Consider the following 27,443-nt stretch of genomic DNA (forward strand, 5'->3'; position numbering starts at 1 on the left):
GCAGCGCCACGGTGATTAACCCCCTTGCCTCCAGGCTCCAGCTAGCTATATATTGATCGGGGGAGCTGTATGCGCGAGAGGGGAGCTGTACATTTGGGCCTGTATACCTGGAGGAGGGAACTGTATAAAGACGAAACATTGGAGAACTGTATAACCTTGGGGGGGGGGACAGCTGCCTGTATACCCTTGTAGGGGGCAAGAGCTGTATACCCGTTGGGGGGGAGTTGTATTCCCATGGGGGGGGAAAGCTGCCTGTATACCCTTGTAGGGGGCAAGAGCTGTATACCCTTGCGTGGGGGGGGAGCTGTACTCCGGAGATAATACAATAGAGAGCATATTGTTATACAGTAGTTAGCAACAATTGCTGCCGGTGAAAACTTTCCCTTTCTGCATTTTTATTATTCCTTGGCTGTCTTAACATTGGGTTCAATAAAAAAAATGTGAGTAATTCTTTCTGTCTATAATTGGACTGCTTTGAGTTATCCTGGACTGTATCTCTATTGTAGTACTGTAAATCTGAATGTGGCAGAACAAGAGGATAAGATTAGATTGTACATCTGAGTGCTACAGTTCGCGCTCTACTGTTATGGCTAAAATGTTAATGATATGGGGGCCCCCACCAGATTTTCTGCCCAGGGGCCCCCACCAACCTTAATCCGGCCCTGGCAATAAGTTATTCTATCTCTGATACATGTACCAAGAGATACTTAGATCAAGGGTAAGACAATGGAATTATCATTTCTTTCACAGTATCTCATCATTTTATAGTTTCAATGTCACATATTATATTAGCTAGCCATGTTCCTGATCAGGGCTGCCATAAGGAATTATTGTGCCCCATACTGGCAAAATTTTGGGGCTCCCTTGAGACTCTGCCCCGACTCCACCTCAGTTCCGCCTCCACCCTAGCCCCATCTACACCCCTTGAACTTTCCACAGTCCCACCACCCACCCTTGAGAAAACTTCTGCCCCCGTTCTCACCAAGCACACAGTAACAGTTCCCATGGAACCATATCACATACATAACCATCAGCTTCTGATTTGACCAACAGATTTTTAAGCCTGCCACCACGACAAGGTAGACTCTTTGGGCAGGGCCCTACTCTACTCTAACGTATTAAACATTTCTTAAAATATCCAATACTCTTTTTAGGTATATTTTTCTTTAAGGGAATGTGTCACATACATTTTTTTTAGCTAATTGAAATCAGATTGTGATCATCTTTTTTATAATCTGTATTTCTGATTGCAAATTATTGTATTCTGTTTCCTGTACATTTATGGAAGCTGCTTTCTTGCCTGACTGAAGATAAGGACATTGGACATACACATGTATATATATATCATAAGACATTTTAGGGAACTCTATTTCCTTCTAAGAATTTTCTCTTTATGTTCTCATGTTGTAGTGACATGCAGATGTCATTGTGTAGGAAGGGGGAAGAGGTGAGCTGTGACACTACATACTGTGAATGGCGAATTCTGTTATCTCTCAGATTATAAGCTTGCAAGCAGGACCCTCATTCCTCTTGGTATTTGTTGTTTAAGTGATTATTGTTATTCTGTAATGTCTTTTATTGTCTGCACAAGTCCCCACTAAAATGTAAAGTGCTGCGGAATATGTTGGCGCTATAGAAATTAAAATAATTGTATTATTATTGTAATCCTGCCTGTTATGATAATGTGGTGACTGCTAATAAGGGATCTCTTCTGGACATGTCAGTCTGCTAGAAAAGCCGTTTTTGTTTATTTTATGACTGAAGGGGTGACAAACTTTAAAGTAAATTCTTGCAAAACTTTAAACTATGATTAAACGGATTGGCCATTTTCTGGTTATTGTTGACGATTGTCTTTGAGATGATAAGGCCTTTCTTGAATTTCAGCACAAGTATGAAAAATGGGAAATAGTGCAGATATTCAGCATAGTCTATATTTCTAAGTGCCTTTTAATCATCTCACAAACATAGTGGATAACAATAACCAGAGAGTGGTCAATGCCCAAAACATAACAGCTTCGTAACACATTCCCACTAAATATTTTGCTAACTAAATCTATTTTTCATAAGAGTCATTTAGTTAAATCAATTGGTCAATTACATAAGGTGAAAAATTATACTGTCAATAACAAAAGAGATAAACAAACGAAACAGACAAAAAAGACAACACATATAGCCAATCAAAACAATGAAAATAAGGTTATTTTGTGAGATCAGAGAAAAATAATAAAGAACAACAAAGAGTATTGCACACGATCCAAGGAACGGAACCATGTCCAACCCCCCTTTATGTTCTACTCACCAGGTCCCGTACACTAGTAAGGGTAGTCATGCCCTGATGGCGGCCAAGTTTCTGCATATCGTGAAATGACACTTGTTGAAAACCTATACTACATGAAGTATGTAGCTAGTCTGCGTAGATAATGGGTTGTCAGACACCCATTCTTTGCTACCTATAGTTAACATTTCATCTACGCATTCACTAAATCATTATTAAAAGGAAACTGTCACCCCCTGGGACATACAGTATATGACCTATTAATATGGGCACACAGGTAGTAAGTAATAGTCCTACCTGTATGCCTAATATTAAAGATCTTGTGGAGAATTGTTATATACTGTCTGTATGTTAATGATTTCTTCCAGACTTCCATGACATTTCTCCACAACAGGACCATTAACATGAGTCATACAGTTAGGACTAGCTTAACATTTCTATTACCTGTATGCCCATATAAATAGGTCATATACATCTCGGGAGTGACAAATTCCCTTTAAAGCATAAACACACATATATTAATTTTTATTTATCTAATAGGATGACGACAGCTGTCCAGACCTGCATCCCACCACAGCAACCACTCTGGAGTAATCCCCGGAGAATGAAATCTATCAATATCCCTGCTGCACACTTACAGCAGGAATCTGTGCAAGAATACTGAAAGCTCAGAGATTGTGAGAGGAGAGCTGTGGTGAGCTTACCTGCAGCAGAGCAAGACCGGAAGCAATTGACCACTGGGGGGTGGCCGGAGGCGGAGTCAACAAACAAACAGCAGCAAGTATGACTATACTAGCGCACAGCGGAACAGCCATGCGTGCTTTTTATAGCGTACGGGACCTGCCGGAAATCTCCAGAACTCCAATAGGAGCCAATAGGATTCACAGCAGGACCTAAGCACCTGACTCCCGAACTCCAATAGGAGCTCGTCCTGTGAGCATGCTCAGAAGCTGCACAAAGGACTTAGCCTCTGAAGATAAATGTGAGGACCTGGGTTTCTGCATAGGTATGGCAGAACTCAGATTCCTAACAAGGAATCTGTGCAAGAATACTGAGAGCTCAGGTAGTGTGAGAGGAGAGCTGCGGTGAGCTTACCTGCAGCAGAGCAGGAAGGACCTGAAGCAAGTGACCCCGGGGAGTGGCTGGAGGCGGAGTCAGACGCCGAGGAGCGGCGGTGACCTTCGATGCTGGAAAGTAGATAGATCATGCCGAAGTCAAGCCAGGAGGTCGGTGAGGTGCCAAAGGGTTAAACACAGAGAGTGGTCAGGACATAGCCAAATGTCAGAAAACCGGAGATAGCTGTATGGTACAAATGGGGCAGACTGGTGGGAAGTCAGAGGAAGCAAGCCAAAGGTCAGAGCCAGAATACACAGTAAGCACAGAGTCACAAGGCAAGGAACAGAACGAGAAAACAGACCGGGTCATACACTGAGAGACAATCAGACAAAAGAGTATGCAAGCACACCAGGGGGTCAGACACACAGCCAAGAATGAATGTATCACTGACAGGAGCGGGTAAATATAGCCCTCCCCAAGCCAAAAGAAGGCCACAAAATTAACCCTGAGAGGACGGGATAAAGAAATCCCATCCATGGCTATGACAGAAATCATCCTCTGTGACAAAGCAAGTGGCTATGCATCTCCCTTTGCTCTTAGGATATTTACTCATCTAAGAGTGCTGCTCAAACTGTTGGGGTGCAGCTGTGGGACCCTATTTTCAGAGATGATGTCCTCAACCCAAGTCTCAAAAAGCTGAAAGGGTCTTCAGGAGAGATGGGTAGTCGAGCTAGGCTATCAGACGGTCACCTCTGTAGCTGTAGTGTCATCCTTCCTATGGTTCCATTCAGGGGTGGACAGGGGCGGAAATGATATTGGTGCAACTGCACACAGGCCAAGAAATAAGGGGACCCATTTCCACCTCCACAGTAGATGAAATTGTGCGTTATGATGAGTTATTGGGCTGGTCATTAGCGTAAAGACAGAATATAACATTTCTCCACAACAGCACCATTAACATAAGGCATACAGTTATAACTAGCTTAACATTTCTATTACCTGTATGCCCATATTTATAGGTCATATACTTCTCGGGGGTGACAGATTCTCTTTAAAGCATAAACACACATATATTAATTCTTATCTATCTAATAGGATGACAACAGCTGTCCAGACCTGCATCCCACCACAACAACCACTCTGGAGTAATCCCCGGAGAATGAAATCTATCAAGATCCCTGCTGCAGACTTACAGCCGGAATCTGTGCAAGAATAGTGGAAGCTCAAAGAGTGTGAGAGGAGAGCTGCGGTGAGCTTACCTGCAGCTGTGCAGGACTTGAAGCAAATGACTACCGGGGAGTGGCCGGAGGCAGAGTCAGACGCCAAGTAGAGGCGGTGACCGGAGATGCCGGAAAGTAGTTTGAACGTACCGAAGTCAAGCCAGGTGGTCGGTGAGGTGCCAAAGGGTTAAACACAGAGAGTGGTCAGGACGTAGCTAAATGTCAGAAAACCGGAGATAGCTGTACAGTACAAATGGGGCAGACTGGTGGGAAGTCAGAGGAAGCAAGCCAAAGGTCAGAGCCAGAATAGACAGTAAGCACAGAATCACAAGGCAAGGCACAGAACGAGAAAAAAGACCGGGTCATACACTGAGAGACAATCAGACAAATGAGTATGCAAACACACCAGGGGTCAGACACACAGCCATGAATTAATGTATCACTGACAGGGAACTCAGACAGGAGCGGGTAAATATCGCCCTCCCCAAACCAAAAGGAGGCCAAAAAATTAACCATGAGAGGATGGGATAAAGAAATCCCATCCATAGCTATGACAGAAATCATCCTCCATGACAAAGCAAGTGGCTAAGCATCTTCCTTTGCTCTTAGGATATTTACTCATGTAAGAGTGCTGCTCAAACTGTTGGGGTGCAGCTGTGGGACCCTATTTTCAGAGATGATGTCCTCCACCCAAGTCTCAAAAAGCTGAAAGGGTCTTCAGGAGAGATGGGTAGTCGAGCTAGGCTATCAGACGGTCACCTCTGTAGCTGTACTGTCATCCTTCCTATGGTTCCATTCAGGGGTGGACAGGGGCGGAAATGATATTGGTGCAACTGCACACAGGCCAAGAAATAAGGGGACCCATTTCCACCTCCACAGTAGATGAAATTGTGCGTTATGATGAGTTATTGGGCTGATCATTAGCGTAAAGACAGAATATAACATTTCTCCACAACAGCACCATTAACATAAGGCATACAGTTAGAACTAGCTTAACATTTCTATTACCTGTATGCCCATATTTATAGGTCATATACTTCTCGGGGGTGACAGATTCTCTTTAAAGCATAAACACACATATATTAATTCTTATCTATCTAATAGGATGACAACAGCTGTCCAGACCTGCATCCCACCACAACAACCACTCTGGAGTAATCCCCGGAGAATGAAATCTATCAAGATCCCTGCTGCAGACTTACAGCAGGAATCTGTGCAAGAATACTGAAAGCTCAGATAATGTGAGAGGAGAGCTGCGGTGAGCTTACCTGCAGCTGTGCAGGACTTGAAGCAAATGACTACCGGGGAGTGGCCGGAGGCAGAGTCAGACGCCAAGTAGAGGCGGTGACCGGAGATGCCGGAAAGTAGTTTGAACGTACCGGAGTCAAGCCAGGAGGTCGGTGATGTGCCAAAGGGTTAAACACAGAGTGGTCAGGACGTAGCTAAATGTCAGAAAACCGGAGATAGCTGTACAGTACAAATGGGGCAGACTGGTGGGAAGTCAGAGGAAGCAAGCCAAAGGTCAGAGCCAGAATAGACAGTAAGCACAGAATCACAAGGCAAGGCACAGAACGAGAAAAAAGACCGGGTCATACACTGAGAGACAATCAGACAAATGAGTATGCAAACACACCAGGGGTCAGACACACAGCCATGAATTAATGTATCACTGACAGGGAACTCAGACAGGAGCGGGTAAATATCGCCCTCCCCAAACCAAAAGGAGGCCAAAAAATTAACCATGAGAGGATGGGATAAAGAAATCCCATCCATAGCTATGACAGAAATCATCCTCCGTGGCTAAGCATCTCCCTTTGCTCTTAGGATATTTACTCATGTAAGAGTGCTGCTCAAACTGTTGGGGTGCAGCTGTGGGACCCTATTTTCAGAGATGATGTCCTCCACCCAAGTCTCAAAAAGCTGAAAGGGTCTTCAGGAGAGATGGGTAGTCGAGCTAGGCTATCAGACGGTCACCTCTGTAGCTGTAGTGTCATCCTTCCTATGGTTCCATTCAGGGGTGGACAGGGGCGGAAATGATATTGGTGCAACTGCACACAGGCTAAGAAATAAGGGGACCCATTTCCACCTCCACAGTAGATGAAATTGTGCGTTATGATGAGTTATTGGGCTGATCATTAGCGTAAAGACAGAATATAACATTTCTCCACAACAGCACCATTAACATAAGGCATACAGTTAGAACTAGCTTAACATTTCTATTACCTGTATGCCCATATTTATAGGTCATATACTTCTCGGGGGTGACAGATTCTCTTTAAAGCATAAACACACATATATTAATTCTTATCTATCTAATAGGATGACAACAGCTGTCCAGACCTGCATCCCACCACAACAACCACTCTGGAGTAATCACCGGAGAATGAAATCTATCAAGATCCCTGCTGCAGACTTACAGCAGGAATCTGTGCAAGAATACTGAAAGCTCAGAGAATGTGAGAGGAGAGCTGCGGTGAGCTTACCTGCAGCTGTGCAGGACTTGAAGCAAATGACTACCGGGGAGTGGCCGGAGGCAGAGTCAGACGCCAAGTAGAGGCGGTGACCGGAGATTCCGGAAAGTAGTTTGAACGTACCGAAATCAAGCCAGGTGGTCGGTGAGGTGCCAAAGGGTTAAACACAGAGAGTGGTCAGGACGTAGCTAAATGTCAGAAAACCGGAGATAGCTGTACAGTACAAATGGGGCAGACTGGTGGGAAGTCAGAGGAAGCAAGCCAAAGGTCAGAGCCAGAATAGACAGTAAGCACAGAATCACAAGGCAAGGCACAGAACGAGAAAAAAGACCGGGTCATACACTGAGAGACAATCAGACAAATGAGTATGCAAACACACCAGGGGTCAGACACACAGCCATGAATTAATGTATCACTGACAGGGAACTCAGACAGGAGCGGGTAAATATAGCCCTCCCCAAACCAAAAGGAGGCCAAAAAATTAACCATAAGAGGATGGGATAAAGAAATCCCATCCATAGATATGACAGAAATCATCCTCCATGACAAAGCAAGTGGCTAAGCATCTCCCTTTGCTCTTAGGATATTTACTCATGTAAGAGTGCTGCTCAAACTGTTGGGGTGCAGCTGTGGGACCCTATTTTCAGAGATGATGTCCTCCACCCAAGTCTCAAAAAGCTGAAAGGGTCTTCAGGAGAGATGGGTAGTCGAGCTAGGCTATCAGACGGTCACCTCTGTAGCTGTAGTGTCATCCTTCCTATGGTTCCATTCAGGGGTGGACAGGGGCGGAAATGATATTGGTGCAACTGCACACAGGCCAAGAAATAAGGGGACCCATTTCCACCTCCACAGTAGATGAAATTGTGCGTTATGATGAGTTATTGGGCTGATCATTAGCGTAAAGACAGAATATAACATTTCTCCACAACAGCACCATTAACATGAGGCATACAGTTAGAACTAGCTTAACATTTCTATTACCTGTATGCCCATATTTATAGGTCATATACTTCTCGGGGGTGACAGATTCTCTTTAAAGCATAAACACACATATATTAATTCTTATCTATCTAATAGGATGACAACAGCTGTCCAGACCTACATCCCACCACAACAACCACTCTAGAGTAATCCCCGGAGAATGAAATCTATCAAGATCCCTGCTGCAGACTTACAGCAGGAATCTGTGCAAGAATACTGAAAGCTCAGATAATGTAAGAGGAGAGCTGCGGTGAGCTTACCTGCAGCTGTGCAGGACTTGAAGCAAACGACTACCGGGGAGTGGCCGGAGGCAGAGTCAGACGCCGAATAGAGGCGGTGACCGGCGATGCCGGAAAGTAGTTTGAACGTACCGAAGTCAAGCCAGGAGGTCGATGAGGTGCCAAAGGGTTAAACACAGAGAGTGGTCAGGACGTAGATAAATGTCAGAAAACCGGAGATAGCTGTACAGTACAAATGGGGCAGACTGGTGGGAAGTCAGAGGAAGCAAGCCAAAGGTCAGAGCCAGAATAGACAGTAAGCACAGGATCACAAGGCAAGGCACAGAACGAGAAAAAAGACCGGGTCATACACTGAGAGACAATCAGACAAATGAGTATGCAAACACACCAGGGGTCAGACACGCAGCCATGAATTAATGTATCACTGACAGGGAACTCAGACAGGAGCGTGTAAATATCGCCCTCCCCAAACCAAAAGGAGGCCAAAAAATTAACCATGAGAGGATGGGATAAAGAAATCCCATCCATAGCTATGACAGAAATCATCCTCCTTGACAAAGCAAGTGGCTAAGCATCTCCCTTTGCTCTTAGGATATTTACTCATGTAAGAGTGCTGCTCAAACTGTTGGGGTGCAGCTGTGGGACCCTATTTTCAGAGATGATGTCCTCCACCCAAGTCTCAAAAAGCTGAAAAGGTCTTCAGGAGAGATGGGTAGTCGAGCTAGGCTATCAGACGGTCACCTCTGTAGCTGTAGTGTCATCCTTCCTATGGTTCCATTCAGGGGTGGACAGGGGCGGAAATGATATTGGTGCAACTGCACACAGGCCAAGAAATAAGGGGACCCATTTCCACCTCCACAGTAGATGAAATTGTGCGTTATGATGTGTTATTGGGCTGATCATTAGCGTAAAGACAGAATATAACATTTCTCCACAACAGCACCATTAACATAAGGCATACAGTTAGAACTAGCTTAACATTTCTATTACCTGTATGCCCATATTTATAGGTCATATACTTCTCGGGGGTGACAGATTCTCTTTAAAGCATAAACACACATATATTAATTCTTATCTATCTAATAGGATGACAACAGCTGTCCAGACCTGCATCCCACCACAACAACCACTCTGGAGTAATTCCCGGAGAATGAAATCTATCAAGATCCCTGCTGCAGACTTACAGCAGGAATCTGTGCAAGAATACTGAAAGCTCAGAGAATGTGAGAGGAGAGCTGTGGTGAGCTTACCAGCAGCTGTGCAGGACTTGAAGCAAATGACTACCGGGGAGTGGCCGGAGGCAGAGTCAGACGCCAAGTAGAGGCGGTGACCGGAGATGCCGGAAAGTAGTTTGAACGTACCGAAGTCAAGCCAGGAGGTCGGTGAGGTGCCAAAGGGTTAAACACAGAGAGTGGTCAGGACGTAGCTAAATGTCAGAAAACCGGAGATAGCTGTACAGTACAAATGGGGCAGACTGGTGGGAAGTCAGAGGAAGCAAGCCAAAGGTCAGAGCCAGAATAGACAGTAAGCACAGGATCACAAGGCAAAGCACAGAACGAGAAAAAAGACCGGGTCATACACTGAGAGACAATCAAACAAATGAGTATGCAAACACACCAGGGGTCAGACACACAGCCATGAATTAATGTATCACTGACAGGGAACTCAGACAGGAGCGGGTAAATATCGCCCTCCCCAAACCAAAAGGAGGCCAAAAAATTAACCATGAGAGGATGGGATAAAGAAATCCCATCCATAGCTATGACAGAAATCATCCTCTGTGACAAAGCAAGTGGCTAAGCATCTCCCTTTGCTCTTAGGATATTTACTCATGTAAGAGTGCTGCTCAAACTGTTGGGGTGCAGCTGTGGGACCCTATTTTCAGAGATGATGTCCTCCACCCAAGTCTCAAAAAGCTGAAAGGGTCTTCAGGAGAGATGGGTAGTCGAGCTAGGCTATCAGACGGTCACCTCTGTAGCTGTAGTGTCATCCTTCCTATGGTTCCATTCAGGGGTGGACAGGGGCAGAAATGATATTGGTGCAACTGCACACAGGCCAAGAAATAAGGGGACCCATTTCCACCTCCACAGTAGATGAAATTGGGCGTTATGATGAGTTATTGGGCTGATCATTAGCGTAAAGACAGAATATAACATTTCTCCACACTAGCACCATTAACATAAGGCATACAGTTAGAACTAGCTTAACATTTCTATTACCTATATGCCCATATTTATAGGTCATATACTTCTCGGGGGTGACAGATTCTCTTTAAAGCATAAACACACATATATTAATTCTTATCTATCTAATAGGATGACAACAGCTGTCCAGACCTGCATCCCACCACAACAACCACTCTGGAGTAATCCCCGGAGAATGAAATCTATCAAGATCCCTGCTGCAGACTTACAGCAGGAATCTGTGCAAGAATACTGAAAGCTCAGATAATGTGAGAGGAGAGCTGCGGTGAGCTTACCTGCAGCTGTGCAGGACTTGAAGCAAACGACTACCGGGGAGTGGCCGGAGGCAGAGTCAGACGCCGAATAGAGGCGGTGACCGGAGATGCCGGAAAGTAGTTTGAACGTACCGAAGTCAAGCCAGGTGGTCGGTGAGGTGCCAAAGGGTTAAACACAGAGAGTGGTCAGGACGTAGCTAAATGTCAGAAAACCGGAGATAGCTGTACAGTACAAATGGGGCAGACTGGTGGGAAGTCAGAGGAAGCAAGCCAAAGGTCAGAGCCAGAATAGACAGTAAGCACAGAATCACAAGGCAAGGCACAGAACGAGAAAAAAGACCGGGTCATACACTGAGAGACAATCAGACAAATGAGTATGCAAACACACCAGGGGTCAGACACACAGCCATGAATTAATGTATCACTGACAGGGAACTCAGTCAGGAGCGGGTAAATATAGCCCTCCCCAAACCAAAAGGAGGCCAAAAAATTAACCATGAGAGGATGGGATAAAGAAATCCCATCCATAGCTATGACAGAAATCATCCTCCATGACAAAGCAAGTGGCTAAGCATCTCCCTTTGCTCTTAGGATATTTACTCATGTAAGAGTGCTGCTCAAACTGTTGGGGTGCAGCTGTGGGACCCTATTTTCAGACATGATGTCCTCCACCCAAGTCTCAAAAAGCTGAAAGGGTCTTCAGGAGAGGTGGGTAGTCGAGCTAGGCTATCAGACGGTCACCTCTGTAGCTGTAGTGTCATCCTTCCTATGGTTCCATTCAGGGGTGGACAGGGGCGGAAATGATATTGGTGCAACTGCACACAGGCCAATAAATAAGGGGACCCATTTCCACCTCCACAGTAGTTGAAATTGTGCGTTATGATGAGTTATTGAGCGGATCATTAGCGTAAAGACAGAATATAACATTTCTCCACAACAGCACCATTAACATAAGGCATACAGTTAGAACTAGCTTAACATTTCTATTACCTGTATGCCCATATTTATAGGTCATATACTTCACGGGGGTGACAGATTCTCTTTAAAGCATAAACACACATATATTAATTCTTATCTATCTAATAGGATGACAACAGCTGTCCAGACCTGCATCCCACCACAACAACCACTCTGGAGTAATCCCCGGAGAATGAAATCTATCAAGATCCCTGCTGCAGACTTACAGCAGGAATCTGTGCAAGAATACTGAAAGCTCAGAGAATGTGAGAGGAGAGCTGCGGTGAGCTTACCTGCAGCTGTGCAGGACTTGAAGCAAATGACTACCGGGGAGTGGCCGGAGGCAGAGTCAGACGCCAAGTAGAGGCGGTGACCGGAGATGCCGGAAAGTAGTTTGAACGTACCGGAGTCAAGCCAGGAGGTCGGTGATGTGCCAAAGGGTTAAACACAGAGAGTGGTCAGGACGTAGCTAAATGTCAGAAAACCGGAGATAGCTGTACAGTACAAATGGGGCAGACTGGTGGGAAGTCAGAGGAAGCAAGCCAAAGGTCAGAGCCAGAATAGACAGTAAGCACAGAATCACAAGGCAAGGCACAGAATGAGAAAAAAGACCGGGTCATACACTGAGAGACAATCAGACAAATGAGTATGCAAACACACCAGGGGTCAGACACACAGCCATGAATTAATGTATCACTGACAGGGAACTCAGACAGGAGCGGGTAAATATCGCCCTCCCCAAACCAAAAGGAGGCCAAAAAATTAACCATGAGAGGATGGGATAAAGAAATCCCATCCATAGCTATGACAGAAATCATCCTCCGTGACAAAGCAAGTGGCTAAGCATCTCCCTTTGCTCTTAGGATATTTACTCATGTAAGAGTGCTGCTCAAACTGTTGGGGTGCAGCTGTGGGACCCTATTTTCAGAGATGATGTCCTCCACCCAAGTCTCAAAAAGCTGAAAGGGTCTTCAGGAGAGATGGGTAGTCGAGCTAGGATATCAGACGGTCACCTCTGTAGCTGTAGTGTCATCCTTCCTATGGTTCCATTCAGGGGTGGACAGGGGCGGAAATTATATTGGTGCAACTGCACACAGGCTAAGAAATAAGGGGACGCATTTCCACCTCCTCAGTAGATGAAATTGTGCGTTATGATGAGTTATTGGCTGATCATTAGCGTAAAGACAGAATATAACATTTCTCCACAACAGCACCATTAACATAAGGCATACAGTTAGAACTAGCTTAACATTTCTATTACCTGTATGCCCATATTTATAGGTCATATACTTCTCGGGGGTGACAGATTCTCTTTAAAGCATAAACACACATATATTAATTCTTATCTATCTAATAGGATGACAACAGCTGTCCAGACCTGCATCCCACCACAACAACCACTCTGGAGTTATCCCCGGAGAATGAAATCTATCAAGAGCCCTGCTGCAGACTTACAGCCGGAATCTGTGCAAGAATAGTGGAAGCTCAAAGAGTGTGAGAGGAGAGCTGCGGTGAGCTTACCTGCAGCTGTGCAGGACTTGAAGCAAATGACTACCGGGGAGTGGCCGGAGGCAGAGTCAGACGCCAAGTAGAGGCGGTGACCGGAGATTCCGGAAAGTAGTTTGAACGTACCGAAGTCAAGCCAGGTGGTCGGTGAGGTGCCAAAGGGTTAAACACAGAGAGTGGTCAGGACGTAGATAAATGTCAGAAAACCGGAGATAGCTGTACAGTACAAATGGGGCAGACTGGTGGGAAGTCAGAGGAAGCAAGCCAAAGGTCAGAGCCAGAATAGACAGTAAGCACAGGATCACAAGGCAAGGCACAGAACGAGAAAAAAGACCGGGTCATACACTGAGAGACAATCAGACAAATGAGTATGCAAACACACCAGGGGTCAGACACACAGCCATGAATTAATGTATCACTGACAGGGAACTCAGACAGGAGCGGGTAAATATCGCCCTCCCCAAACCAAAAGGAGGCCAAAAAATTAACCATGAGAGGATGGGATAAAGAAATCCCATCCATAGCTATGACAGAAATCATCCTCCGTGACAAAGCAAGTGGCTAAGCATCTCCCTTTGCTCTTAGGATATTTACTCATGTAAGAGTGCTGCTCAAACTGTTGGGGTGCAGCTGTGAGACCCTATTTTCAGAGATGATGTCCTCCACCCAAGTCTCAAAAAGCTGAAAGGGTCTTCAGGAGAGATGGGTAGTCGAGCTAGGCTATCAGACGGTCACCTCTGTAGCTGTAGTGTCATCCTTCCTATGGTTCCATTCAGGGGTGGACAGGGGCGGAAATGATATTGGTGCAACTGCACACAGGCTAAGAAATAAGGGGACCCATTTCCACCTCCACAGTAGATGAAATTGTGCGTTATGATGAGTTATTGGGCTGATCATTAGCGTAAAGACAGAATATAACATTTTTCCACAACAGCACCATTAACATAAGGCATACAGTTAGAACTAGCTTAACATTTCTATTACCTGTAAGCCCATATTTATAGGTCATATACTTCTCGGGGGTGACAGATTCTCTTTAAAGCATAAACACACATATATTAATTCTTATCTATCTAATAGGATGACAACAGCTGTCCAGACCTGCATCCCACCACAACAACCACTCTGGAGTAATCCCCGGAGAATGAAATCTATCAAGATCCCTGCTGCAGACTTACAGCAGGAATCTGTGCAAGAATACTGAAAGCTCAGATAATGTGAGAGGAGAGCTGCGGTGAGCTTACCTGCAGCTGTGCAGGACTTGAAGCAAACGACTACCGGGGAGTGGCCGGAGGCAAAGTCAGACGCCGAATAGAGGCGGTGACCGGAGATGCCGGAAAGTAGTTTGAACGTACCGAAGTCAAGCCAGGTGGTCGGTGAGGTGCCAAAGGGTTAAACAGAGAGTGGTCAGGACGTAGCTAAATGTCAGAAAACCGGAGATAGCTGTACAGTACAAATGGGGCAGACTGGTGGGAAGTCAGAGGAAGCAAGCCAAAGGTCAGAGCCAGAATAGACAGTAAGCACAGAATCACAAGGCAAGGCACAGAACGAGAAAAAAGACCGGGTCATACACTGAGAGACAATCAGACAAATGAGTATGCAAACACACCAGGGGTCAGACACACAGCCATGAATTAATGTATCACTGACAGGGAACTCAGTCAGGAGCGGGTAAATATAGCCCTCCCCAAACCAAAAGGAGGCCAAAAAATTAACCATGAGAGGATGGGATAAAGAAATCCGATCCATAGCTATGACAGAAATCATCCTCCATGACAAAGCAAGTGGCTAAGCATCTCCCTTTGCTCTTAGGATATTTACTCATGTAAGAGTGCTGCTCAAACTGTTGGGGTGCAGCTGTGGGACCCTATTTTCAGAGATGATGTCCTCCACCCAAGTCTCAAAAAGCTGAAAGGGTCTTCAGGAGAGATGGGTAGTCGAGCTAGGCTATCAGACGGTCACCTCTGTAGCTGTAGTGTCATCCTTCCTATGGTTCCATTCAGGGGTGGACAGGGGCGGAAATGATATTGGTGCAACTGCACACAGGCTAAGAAATAAGGGGACCCATTTCCACCTCCACAGTAGATGAAATTGTGCGTTATGATGAGTTATTGGGCTGATCATTAGCGTAAAGACAGAATATAACATTTTTCCACAACAGCACCATTAACATAAGGCATACAGTTAGAACTAGCTTAACATTTCTATTACCTGTATGCCCATATTTATAGGTCATATACTTCTCGGGGGTGACAGATTCTCTTTAAAGCATAAACACACATATATTAATTCTTATCTATCTAATAGGATGACAACAGCTGTCCAGACCTGCATCCCACCACAACAACCACTCTGGAGTAATCCCCGGAGAATGAAATCTATCAAGATCCCTGCTGCAGACTTACAGCAGGAATCTGTGCAAGAATACTGAAAGCTCAGATAATGTGAGAGGAGAGCTGCGGTGAGCTTACCTGCAGCTGTGCAGGACTTGAAGCAAACGACTACCGGGGAGTGGCCGGAGGCAAAGTCAGACGCCGAATAGAGGCGGTGACCGGAGATGCCGGAAAGTAGTTTGAACGTATCGAAGTCAAGCCAGGTGGTCGGTGAGGTGCCAAAGGGTTAAACACAGAGAGTGGTCAGGACGTAGCTAAATGTCAGAAAACCGGAGATAGCTGTACAGTACAAATGGGGCAGACTGGTGGGAAGTCAGAGGAAGCAAGCCAAAGGTCAGAGCCAGAATAGACAGTAAGCACAGAATCACAAGGCAAGGCTCAGAACGAGAAAAAAGACCGGGTCATACACTGAGAGACAATCAGACAAATGAGTATGCAAACACACCAGGGGTCAGACACACAGCCATGAATTAATGTATCACTGACAGGGAACTCAGTCAGGAGCGGGTAAATATAGCCCTCCCCAAACCAAAAGGAGGCCAAAAAATTAACCATGAGAGGATGGGATAAAGAAATCCGATCCATAGCTATGACAGAAATCATCCTCCATGACAAACCAAGTGGCTAAGCATCTCCCTTTGCTCTTAGGATATTTACTCATGTAAGAGTGCTGCTCAAACTGTTGGGGTGCAGCTGTGGGACCCTATTTTCAGAGATGATGTCCTCCACCCAAGTCTCAAAAAGCTGAAAGGGTCTTCAGGAGAGGTGGGTAGTCGAGCTAGGCTATCAGACGGTCACCTCTGTAGCTGTAGTGTCATCCTTCCTATGGTTCCATTCAGGGGTGGACAGGGGCGGAAATGATATTGGTGCAACTGCACACAGGCCAAGAAATAAGGGGACCCATTTCCACCTCCACAGTAGTTGAAATTGTGCGTTATGATGAGTTATTGAGCTGATCATTAGCGTAAAGATAGAATATAACATTTCTCCACAACAGCACCATTAACATAAGGCATACAGTTAGAACTAGCTTAACATTTCTATTACCTGTATGCCCATATTTATAGGTCATATACTTCACGGGGGTGACAGATTCTCTTTAAAGCATAAACACACATATATTAATTCTTATCTATCTAATAGGATGACAACAGCTGTCCAGACCTGCATCCCACCACAACAACCACTCTGGAGTAATCCCCGGAGAATGAAATCTATCAAGATCCCTGCTGCAGACTTACAGCAGGAATCTGTGCAAGAATACTGAAAGCTCAGAGAATGTGAGAGGAGAGCTGCGGTGAGCTTACCTGCAGCTGTGCAGGACTTGAAGCAAATGACTACCGGGGAGTGGCCGGAGGCAGAGTCAGACGCCAAGTAGAGGCGGTGACCGGAGATGCCGGAAAGTAGTTTGAACGTACCGGAGTCAAGCCAGGAGGTCGGTGATGTGCCAAAGGGTTAAACACAGAGAGTGGTCAGGACGTAGCTAAATGTCAGAAAACCGGAGATAGCTGTACAGTACAAATGGGGCAGACTGGTGGGAAGTCAGAGGAAGCAAGCCAAAGGTCAGAGCCAGAATAGACAGTAAGCACAGAATCACAAGGCAAGGCACAGAATGAGAAAAAAGACCGGGTCATACACTGAGAGACAATCAGACAAATGAGTATGCAAACACACCAAGGGTCAGACACACAGCCATGAATTAATGTATCACTGACAAGGAACTCAGACAGGAGCGGGTAAATATCGCCCTCCCCAAACCAAAAGGAGGCCAAAAAATTAACCATGAGAGGATGGGATAAAGAAATCCCATCCATAGCTATGACAGAAATCATCCTCCGTGACAAAGCAAGTGGCTAAGCATCTCCCTTTGCTCTTAGGATATTTACTCATGTAAGAGTGCTGCTCAAACTGTTGGGGTGCAGCTGTGGGACCCTATTTTCAGAGATGATGTCCTCCACCCAAGTCTCAAAAAGCTGAAAGGGTCTTCAGGAGAGATGGGTAGTCGAGCTAGGCTATCAGACGGTCACCTCTGTAGCTGTAGTGTCATCCTTCCTATGGTTCCATTCAGGGGTGGACAGGGGCGGAAATGATATTGGTGCAACTGCACACAGGCTAAGAAATAAGGGGACCCATTTCCACCTCCACAGTAGATGAAATTGTGCGTTATGATGAGTTATTGGCCTGATCATTAGCGTAAAGACAGAATATAACATTTCTCCACAACAGCACCATTAACATAAGGCATACAGTTAGAACTAGCTTAACATTTCTATTACCTGTATGCCCATATTTATAGGTCATATACTTCTCGGGGGTGACAGATTCTCTTTAAAGCATAAACACACATATATTAATTCTTATCTATCTAATAGGATGACAACAGCTGTCCAGACCTGCATCCCACCACAACAACCACTCTGGAGTAATCCCCGGAGAATGAAATCTATCAAGATCCCTGCTGCAGACTTACAGCCGGAATCTGTGCAAGAATAGTGGAAGCTCAAAGAGTGTGAGAAGAGAGCTGCGGTGAGCTTACCTGCAGCTGTGCAGGACTTGAAGCAAATGACTACCGGGGAGTGGCCGGAGGCAGAGTCAGACGCCAAGTAGAGGCGGTGACCGGAGATTCCGGAAAGTAGTTTGAACGTACCGAAGTCAAGCCAGGTGGTCGGTGAGGTGCCAAAGGGTTAAACACAGAGAGTGGTCAGGACGTAGCTAAATGTCAGAAAACCGGAGATAGCTGTACAGTACAAATGGGGCAGACTGGTGGGAAGTCAGAGGAAGCAAGCCAAAGGTCAGAGCCAGAATAGACAGTAAGCACAGAATCACAAGGCAAGGCACAGAACGAGAAAAAAGACCGGGTCATACACTGAGAGACAATCAGACAAATGAGTATGCAAACACACCAGGGGTCAGACACACAGCCATGAATTAATGTATCACTGACAGGGAACTCAGACAGGAGCGGGTAAATATAGCCCTCCCCAAACCAAAAGGAGGCCAAAAAATTAACCATAAGAGGATGGGATAAAGAAATCCCATCCATAGATATGACAGAAATCATCCTCCATGACAAAGCAAGTGGCTAAGCATCTCCCTTTGCTCTTAGGATATTTACTCATGTAAGAGTGCTGCTCAAACTGTTGGGGTGCAGCTGTGGGACCCTATTTTCAGAGATGATGTCCTCCACCCAAGTCTCAAAAAGCTGAAAGGGTCTTCAGGAGAGATGGGTAGTCGAGCTAGGCTATCAGACGGTCACCTCTGTAGCTGTAGTGTCATCCTTCCTATGGTTCCATTCAGGGGTGGACAGGGGCGGAAATGATATTGGTGCAACTGCACACAGGCCAAGAAATAAGGGGACCCATTTCCACCTCCACAGTAGATGAAATTGTGCGTTATGATGAGTTATTGGGCTGATCATTAGCGTAAAGACAGAATATAACATTTCTCCACAACAGCACCATTAACATAAGGCATACAGTTAGAACTAGCTTAACATTTCTATTACCTGTATGCCCATATTTATAGGTCATATACTTCTCGGGGGTGACAGATTCTCTTTAAAGCATAAACACACATATATTAATTCTTATCTATCTAATAGGATGACAACAGCTGTCCAGACCTGCATCCCACCACAACAACCACTCTAGAGTAATCCCCGGAGAATGAAATCTATCAAGATCCCTGCTGCAGACTTACAGCAGGAATCTGTGCAAGAATACTGAAAGCTCAGATAATGTGAGAGGAGAGCTGCGGTGAGCTTACCTGCAGCTGTGCAGGACTTGAAGCAAACGACTACCGGGGAGTGGCCGGAGGCAGAGTCAGACGCCGAATAGAGGCGGTGACCGGCGATGCCGGAAAATAGTTTGAACGTACCGAAGTCAAGCCAGGAGGTCGATGAGGTGCCAAAGGGTTAAACACAGAGAGTGGTCAGGACGTAGCTAAATGTCAGAAAACCGGAGATAGCTGTACAGTACAAATGGGGCAGACTGGTGGGAAGTCAGAGGAAGCAAGCCAAAGGTCAGAGCCAGAATAGACAGTAAGCACAGGATCACAAGGCAAGGCACAGAACGAGAAAAAAGACCGGGTCATACACTGAGAGACAATCAGACAAATGAGTATGCAAACACACCAGGGGTCAGACACACAGCCATGAATTAATGTATCACTGACAGGGAACTCAGACAGGAGCGGGTAAATATCGCCCTCCCCAAACCAAAAGGAGGCCAAAAAATTAACCATGAGAGGATGGGATAAAGAAATCCCATCCATAGCTATGACAGAAATCATCCTCCGTGACAAAGCAAGTGGCTAAGCATCTCCCTTTGCTCTTAGGATATTTACTCATGTAAGAGTGCTGCTCAAACTGTTGGGGTGCAGCTGTGGGACCCTATTTTCAGAGATGATGTCCTCCACCCAAGTCTCAAAAAGCTGAAAGGGTCTTCAGGAGAGATGGGTAGTCGAGCTAGGCTATCAGACGGTCACCTCTGTAGCTGTAGTGTCATCCTTCCTATGGTTCCATTCAGGGGTGGACAGGGGCGGAAATGATATTGGTGCAACTGCACACAGGCCAAGAAATAAGGGGACCCATTTCCACCTCCACAGTAGATGAAATTGTGCGTTATGATGTGTTATTGGGCTGATCATTAGCGTAAAGAAAGAATATAACATTTCTCCACAACAGCACCATTAACATAAGGCATACAGTTAGAACTAGCTTAACATTTCTATTACCTGTATGCCCATATTTATAGGTCATATACTTCTCGGGGGTGACAGATTCTCTTTAAAGCATAAACACACATATATTAATTCTTATCTATCTAATAGGATGACAACAGCTGTCCAGACCTGCATCCCACCACAACAACCACTCTGGAGTAATCCCCGGAGAATGAAATCTATCAAGATCCCTGCTGCAGACTTACAGCAGGAATCTGTGCAAGAATACTGAAAGCTCAGATAATGTGAGAGGAGAGCTGCGGTGAGCTTACCTGCAGCTGTGCAGGACTTGAAGCAAACGACTACCGGGGAGTGGCCGGAGGCAGAGTCAGACACCGAATAGAGGCGGTGACCGGCAATGCCGGAAAGTAGTTTGAACGTACCGAAGTCAAGCCAGGAGGTCGATGAGGTGCCAAAGGGTTAAACACAGAGAGTGGTCAGGACGTAGATAAATGTCAGAAAACCGGAGATAGCTGTACAGTACAAATGGGGCAGACTGGTGGGAAGTCAGAGGAAGCAAGCCAAAGGTCAGAGCCAGAATAGACAGTAAGCACAGGATCACAAGGCAAGGCACAGAACGAGAAAAAAGACCGGGTCATACACTGAGAGACAATCAGACAAATGAGTATGCAAACACACCAGGGGTCAGACACACAGCCATGAATTAATGTATCACTGACAGGGAACTCAGACAGGAGCGGGTAAATATCGCCCTCCCCAAACCAAAAGGAGGCCAAAAAATTAACCATGAGAGGATGGGATAAAGAAATCCCATCCATAGCTATGACAGAAATCATCCTCCGTGACAAAGCAAGTGGCTAAGCATCTCCCTTTGCTCTTAGGATATTTACTCATGTAAGAGTGCTGCTCAAACTGTTGGGGTGCAGCTGTGGGACCCTATTTTCAGAGATGATGTCCTCCACCCAAGTCTCAAAAAGCTGAAAGGGTCTTCAGGAGAGATGGGTAGTCGAGCTAGGCTATCAGACGGTCACCTCTGTAGCTGTAGTGTCATCCTTCCTATGGTTCCATTCAGGGGTGGACAGGGGCGGAAATTATATTGGTGCAACTGCACACAGGCCAGGAAATAAGGGGACCCATTTCCACCTCCACAGTAGATGAAATTGTGCGTTATGATGAGTTATTGGGCTGATCATTAGCGTAAAGACAGAATATAACATTTCTCCACAACAGCACCATTAACATAAGGCATACAGTTAGAACTAGCTTAACATTTCTATTACCTGTATGCCCATATTTATAGGTCATATACTTCTCGGGGGTGACAGATTCTCTTTAAAGCATAAACACACATATATTAATTCTTATCTATCTAATAGGATGACAACAGCTGTCCAGACCTGCATCCCACCACAATAACCACTCTGGAGTAATTCCCGGAGAATGAAATCTATCAAGATCCCTGCTGCAGACTTACAGCAGGAATCTGTGCAAGAATACTGAAAGCTCAGAGAATGTGAGAGGAGAGCTGTGGTGAGCTTACCAGCAGCTGTGCAGGACTTGAAGCAAATGACTACCGGGGAGTGGCCGGAGGCAGAGTCAGACGCCAAGTAGAGGCGGTGACCGGAGATGCCGGAAAGTAGTTTGAACGTACCGAAGTCAAGCCAGGAGGTCGGTGAGGTGCCAAAGGGTTAAACACAGAGAGTGGTCAGGACGTAGCTAAATGTCAGAAAACCGGAGATAGCTGTACAGTACAAATGGGGCAGACTGGTGGGAAGTCAGAGGAAGCAAGCCAAAGGTCAGAGCCAGAATAGACAGTAAGCACAGGATCACAAGGCAAAGCACAGAACGAGAAAAAAGACCGGGTCATACACTGAGAGACAATCAGACAAATGAGTATGCAAACACACCAGGGGTCAGACACACAGCCATGAATTAATGTATCACTGACAGGGAACTCAGACAGGAGCGGGTAAATATCGCCCTCCCCAAACCAAAAGGAGGCCAAAAAATTAACCATGAGAGGATGGGATAAAGAAATCACATCCATAGCTATGACAGAAATCATCCTCTGTGACAAAGCAAGTGGCTAAGCATCTCCCTTTGCTCTTAGGATATTTACTCATGTAAGAGTGCTGCTCAAACTGTTGGGGTGCAGCTGTGGGACCCTATTTTCAGAGATGATGTCCTCCACCCAAGTCTCAAAAAGCTGAAAGGGTCTTCAGGAGAGATGGGTAGTCGAGCTAGGCTATCAGACGGTCACCTCTGTAGCTGTAGTGTCATCCTTCCTATGGTTCCATTCAGGGGTGGACAGGGGCAGAAATGATATTGGTGCAACTGCACACAGGCCAAGAAATAAGGGGACCCATTTCCACCTCCACAGTAGATGAAATTGGGCGTTATGATGAGTTATTGGGCTGATCATTAGCGTAAAGACAGAATATAACATTTCTCCACACTAGCACCATTAACATAACGCATACAGTTAGAACTAGCTTAACATTTCTATTACCTGTATGCCCATATTTATAGGTCATATACTTCTCGGGGGTGACAGATTCTCTTTAAAGCATAAACACACATATATTAATTCTTATCTATCTAATAGGATGACAACAGCTGTCCAGACCTGCATCCCACCACAACAACCACTCTGGAGTAATCCCCGGAGAATGAAATCTATCAAGATCCCTGCTGCAGACTTACAGCAGGAATCTGTGCAAGAATACTGAAAGCTCAGAGAATGTGAGAGGAGAGCTGCGGTGAGCTTACCTGCAGCTGTGCAGGACTTGAAGCAAATGACTACCGGGGAGTGGCCGGAGGCAGAGTCAGACGCCGAATAGAGGCGGTGAACGGCGATGCCGGAAAGTAGTTTGAACGTACCGAAGTCAAGCCAGGAGGTCGATGAGGTGCCAAAGGGTTAAACAGAGAGTGGTCAGGACGTAGCTAAATGTCAGAAAACCGGAGATAGCTGTACAGTACAAATGGGGCAGACTGGTGGGAAGTCAGAGGAAGCAAGCCAAAGGTCAGAGCCAGAATAGACAGTAAGCACAGAATCACAAGGCAAGGCACAGAACGAGAAAAAAGACTGGGTCATACACTGAGAGACAATCAGACAAATGAGTATTCAAACACACCAGGGGTCAGACACACAGCCATGAATTAATGTATCACTGACAGGGAACTCAGACAGGAGCGGGTAAATATCGCCCTCCCCAAACCAAAAGGAGGCCAAAAAATTAACCATGAGAGGATGGGATAAAGAAATCCCATCCATAGCTATGACAGAAATCATCCTCCGTGACAAAGCAAGTGGCTAAGCATCTCCCTTTGCTCTTAGGATATTTACTCATGTAAGAGTGCTGCTCAAACTGTTGGGGTGCAGCTGTGGGACCCTATTTTCAGAGATGATGTCCTCCACCCAAGTCTCAAAAAGCTGAAAGGGTCTTCAGGAGAGATGGGTAGTCGAGCTAGGCTATCAGACGGTCACCTCTGTAGCTGTAGTGTCATCCTTCCTATGGTTCCATTCAGGGGTGGACAGGGGCGGAAATTATATTGGTGCAACTGCACATAGGCCAAGAAATAAGGGGACCCATTTCCACCTCCACAGTAGATAAAATTGTGCGTTATGATGAGTTATTGGGCTGATCATTAGCGTAAAGACAGAATATAACATTTCTCCACAACAGCACCATTAACATAAGGCATACAGTTAGAACTAGCTTAACATTTCTATTACCTGTATGCCCATATTTATAGGTCATATACTTCTCGGGGGTGACAGATTCTCTTTAAAGCATAAACACACATATATTAATTCTTATCTATCTAATAGGATGACAACAGTTGTTCAGACCTGCATCCCACCACAACAACCACTCTGGAGTAATCCCCGGAGAATGAAATCTATCAAGATCCCTGCTGCAGACTTACAGCCGGAATCTGTGCAAGAATAGTGGAAGCTCAAAGAGTGTGAGAGGAGAGCTGCGGTGAGCTTACCTGCAGCTGTTCAGGACTTGAAGCAAATGACTACCGGGGAGTGGCCGTAGGCAGAGTCAGACGCCAAGTAGAGGCGGTGACCGGAGATGCCGGAAAGTAGTTTGAACGTACCGAAGTCAAGCCAGATGGTCGGTGAGGTGCCAAAGGGTTAAACAGAGAGTGGTCAGGACGTAGCTAAATGTCAGAAAACCGGAGATAGCTGTACAGTACAAATGGGGCAGACTGGTGGGAAGTCAGAGGAAGCAAGCCAAAGGTCAGAGCCAGAATAGACAGCACAGAATCACAAGGCAAGGCACAGAACGAGAAAAAAGACCGGGTCATACACTGAGAGACAATCAGACAAATGAGTATGCAAACACACCAGGGGTCAGACACGCAGCATGAATTAATGTATCACTGACAGGGAACTCAGACAGGAGCGGGAATATATAGCCCTCCGCAAACCAAAAGGAGGCCAAAAAATTAACCATGAGAGGATGGGATAAAGAAATCCCATCCATAGCTATGACAGAAATCATCCTCCGTGACAAAGCAAGTGGCTAAGCATCTCCCTTTGCTCTTAGGATATTTACTCATGTAAGAGTGCTGCTCAAACTGTTGGGGTGCAGCTGTGGGACCCTATTTTCAGAGATGATGTCCTCCACCCAAGTCTCAAAAAGCTGAAAGGGTCTTCAGGAGAGATGGGTAGTCGAGCTAGGCTATCAGACGGTCACCTCTGTAGCTGTAGTGTCATCCTTCCTATGGTTCCATTCAGGGGTGGACAGGGGCGGAAATTATATTGGTGCAACTGCACACAGGCCAAGAAATAAGGGGAACCATTTCCACCTCCACAGTAGATGAAATTGTGCGTTATGATGAGTTATTGGGCTGATCATTAGCGTAAAGACAGAATATAACATTTCTCCACAACAGCACCATTAACATAAGGCATACAGTTAGAACTAGCTTAACATTTCTATTACCTGTATGCCCATATTTATAGGTCATATACTTCTCGGGGGTGACAGATTCTCTTTAAAGCATAAACACACATATATTAATTCTTATCTATCTAATAGGATGACAACAGCTGTCCAGACCTGCATCCCACCACAACAACCACTCTGGAGTAATCCCCGGAGAATGAAATCTATCAAGATCCCTGCTGCAGACTTACAGCCGGAATCTGTGCAAGAATAGTGGAAGCTCAAAGAGTGTGAGAGGAGAGCTGCGGTGAGCTTACCTGCAGCTGTGCAGGACTTGAAGCAAATGACTACCGGGGAGTGGCCGGAGGCAGAGTCAGACGTCAAGTAGAGGCGGTGACCGGAGATGCCGGAAAGTAGTTTGAACGTACCGAAGTCAAGCCAGGAGGTCGGTGAGGTGCCAAAGGGTTAAACACAGAGAGTGGTCAGGACGTAGCTAAATGTCAGAAAACCGGAGATAGCTGTACAGTACAAATGGGGCAGACTGGTGGGAAGTCAGAGGAAGCAAGCCAAAGGTCAGAGCCAGTATAGACAGTAAGTACAGAATCACAAGGCAAGGCACAGAACGAGAAAAAAGACCGGGTCATACACTGAGAGACAATCAGACAAATGAGTATGCAAACACACCAGGGGTCAGACACACAGCCATGAATTAATGTATCACTGACAGGGAACTCAGACAGGAGCGGGTAAATATAGCCCTTCCCAAACCAAAAGGAGGCCAAAAAATGAACCATGAGAGGATGGGATAAAGAAATCCCATCCATAGCTATGACAGAAATCATCCTCCATGACAAAGCAAGTGGCTAAGCATCTCCCTTTGCTCTTAGGATATTTACTCATGTAAGAGTGCTGCTCAAACTGTTGGGGTGCAGCTGTGGGACCCTATTTTCAGAGATGATGTCTTCCACCCAAGTCTCAAAAAGCTGAAAGGGTCTTCAGGAGAGATGGGTAGTCGAGCTAGGCTATCAGACGGTCACCTCTGTAGCTGTAGTGTCATCCTTCCTATGGTTCCATTCAGGGGTGGACAGGGGCGGAAATTATATTGGTGCAACTGCACACAGGCCATGAAATAAGGGGACCCATTTCCACCTCCACAGTAGATGAAATTGTGCGTTATGATGAATTGTTGGGCTGCTCATTAGCGTAAAGACAGAATATAATATTTCTCCACAACAGCACCATTAACATAAGGCATACAGTTAGAACTAGCTTAACATTTCTATTACCTGTATGCCCATATTTATAGGTCATATACTTCTCGGGGGTGACAGATTCTCTTTAAAGCATAAACACACATATATTAATTCTTATCTATCTAATAGGATGACAACAGCTGTCCAGACCTGCATCCCACCACAACAACCACTCTGGAGTAATTCCCGGAGAATGAAATCTATCAAGATCCCTGCTGCAGACTTACAGCAGGAATCTGTGCAAGAATACTGAAAGCTCAGAGAATGTGAGAGGAGAGCTGCGGTGAGCTTACCTGCAGCTGTGCAGGACTTGAAGCAAATGACTACTGGGGAGTGGCCAGAGGCAGAGTCAGACGCCGAATAGATTCGGTGACCGGCGATGCCGGAAAGTAGTTTGAACGTACCGAAGTCAAGCCAGGAGGTCGATGAGGTCCCAAAGGGTTAAACACAGAGAGTGGTCAGGACGTAGCTAAATGTCAGAAAACCGGAGATAGCTGTACAGTACAAATGGGGCAGACTGGTGGGAAGTCAGAGGAAGCAAGCCAAAGGTCAGAGCCATAATAGACAGTAAGCACAGGATCACAAGGCAAGGCACAGAGCGAGAAAAAAGACCGGGTCATACACTGAGAGACAATCAGGCAAATGAGTATGCAAACACACCAGGGGTCAGACACACAGCCATGAATTAATGTATCACTGACAGGGAACTCAGACAGGAGCGGGTAAATATCGCCCTCCCCAAACCAAAAGGAGGCCAAAAAATTAACCATGAGAGGATGGGATAAAGAAATCCCATCCATAGCTATGACAGAAATCATCCTCCGTGACAAAGCAAGTGGCTAAGCATCTCCCTTTGCTCTTAGGATATTTACTCATGTAAGAGTGCTGCTCAAACTGTTGGGGTGCAGCTGTGGGTCCCTATTTTCAGAGATGATGTCCTCTACCCAAGTCCCCAAGTCTCAAAAAGCTGAAAGGGTCTTCAGGAGAGATGGGTAGTCGAGCTAGGCTATCAGACGGTCACCTCTGTAGCTGTAGTGTCATCCTTCCTAT

This window comes from Dendrobates tinctorius, unplaced genomic scaffold (assembly GCF_039654945.1).
Source record: "Dendrobates tinctorius isolate UK_male_01 unplaced genomic scaffold, ASM3965494v1 ptg000056l, whole genome shotgun sequence".
NCBI lineage: Eukaryota > Metazoa > Chordata > Amphibia > Anura > Dendrobatidae > Dendrobates > Dendrobates tinctorius.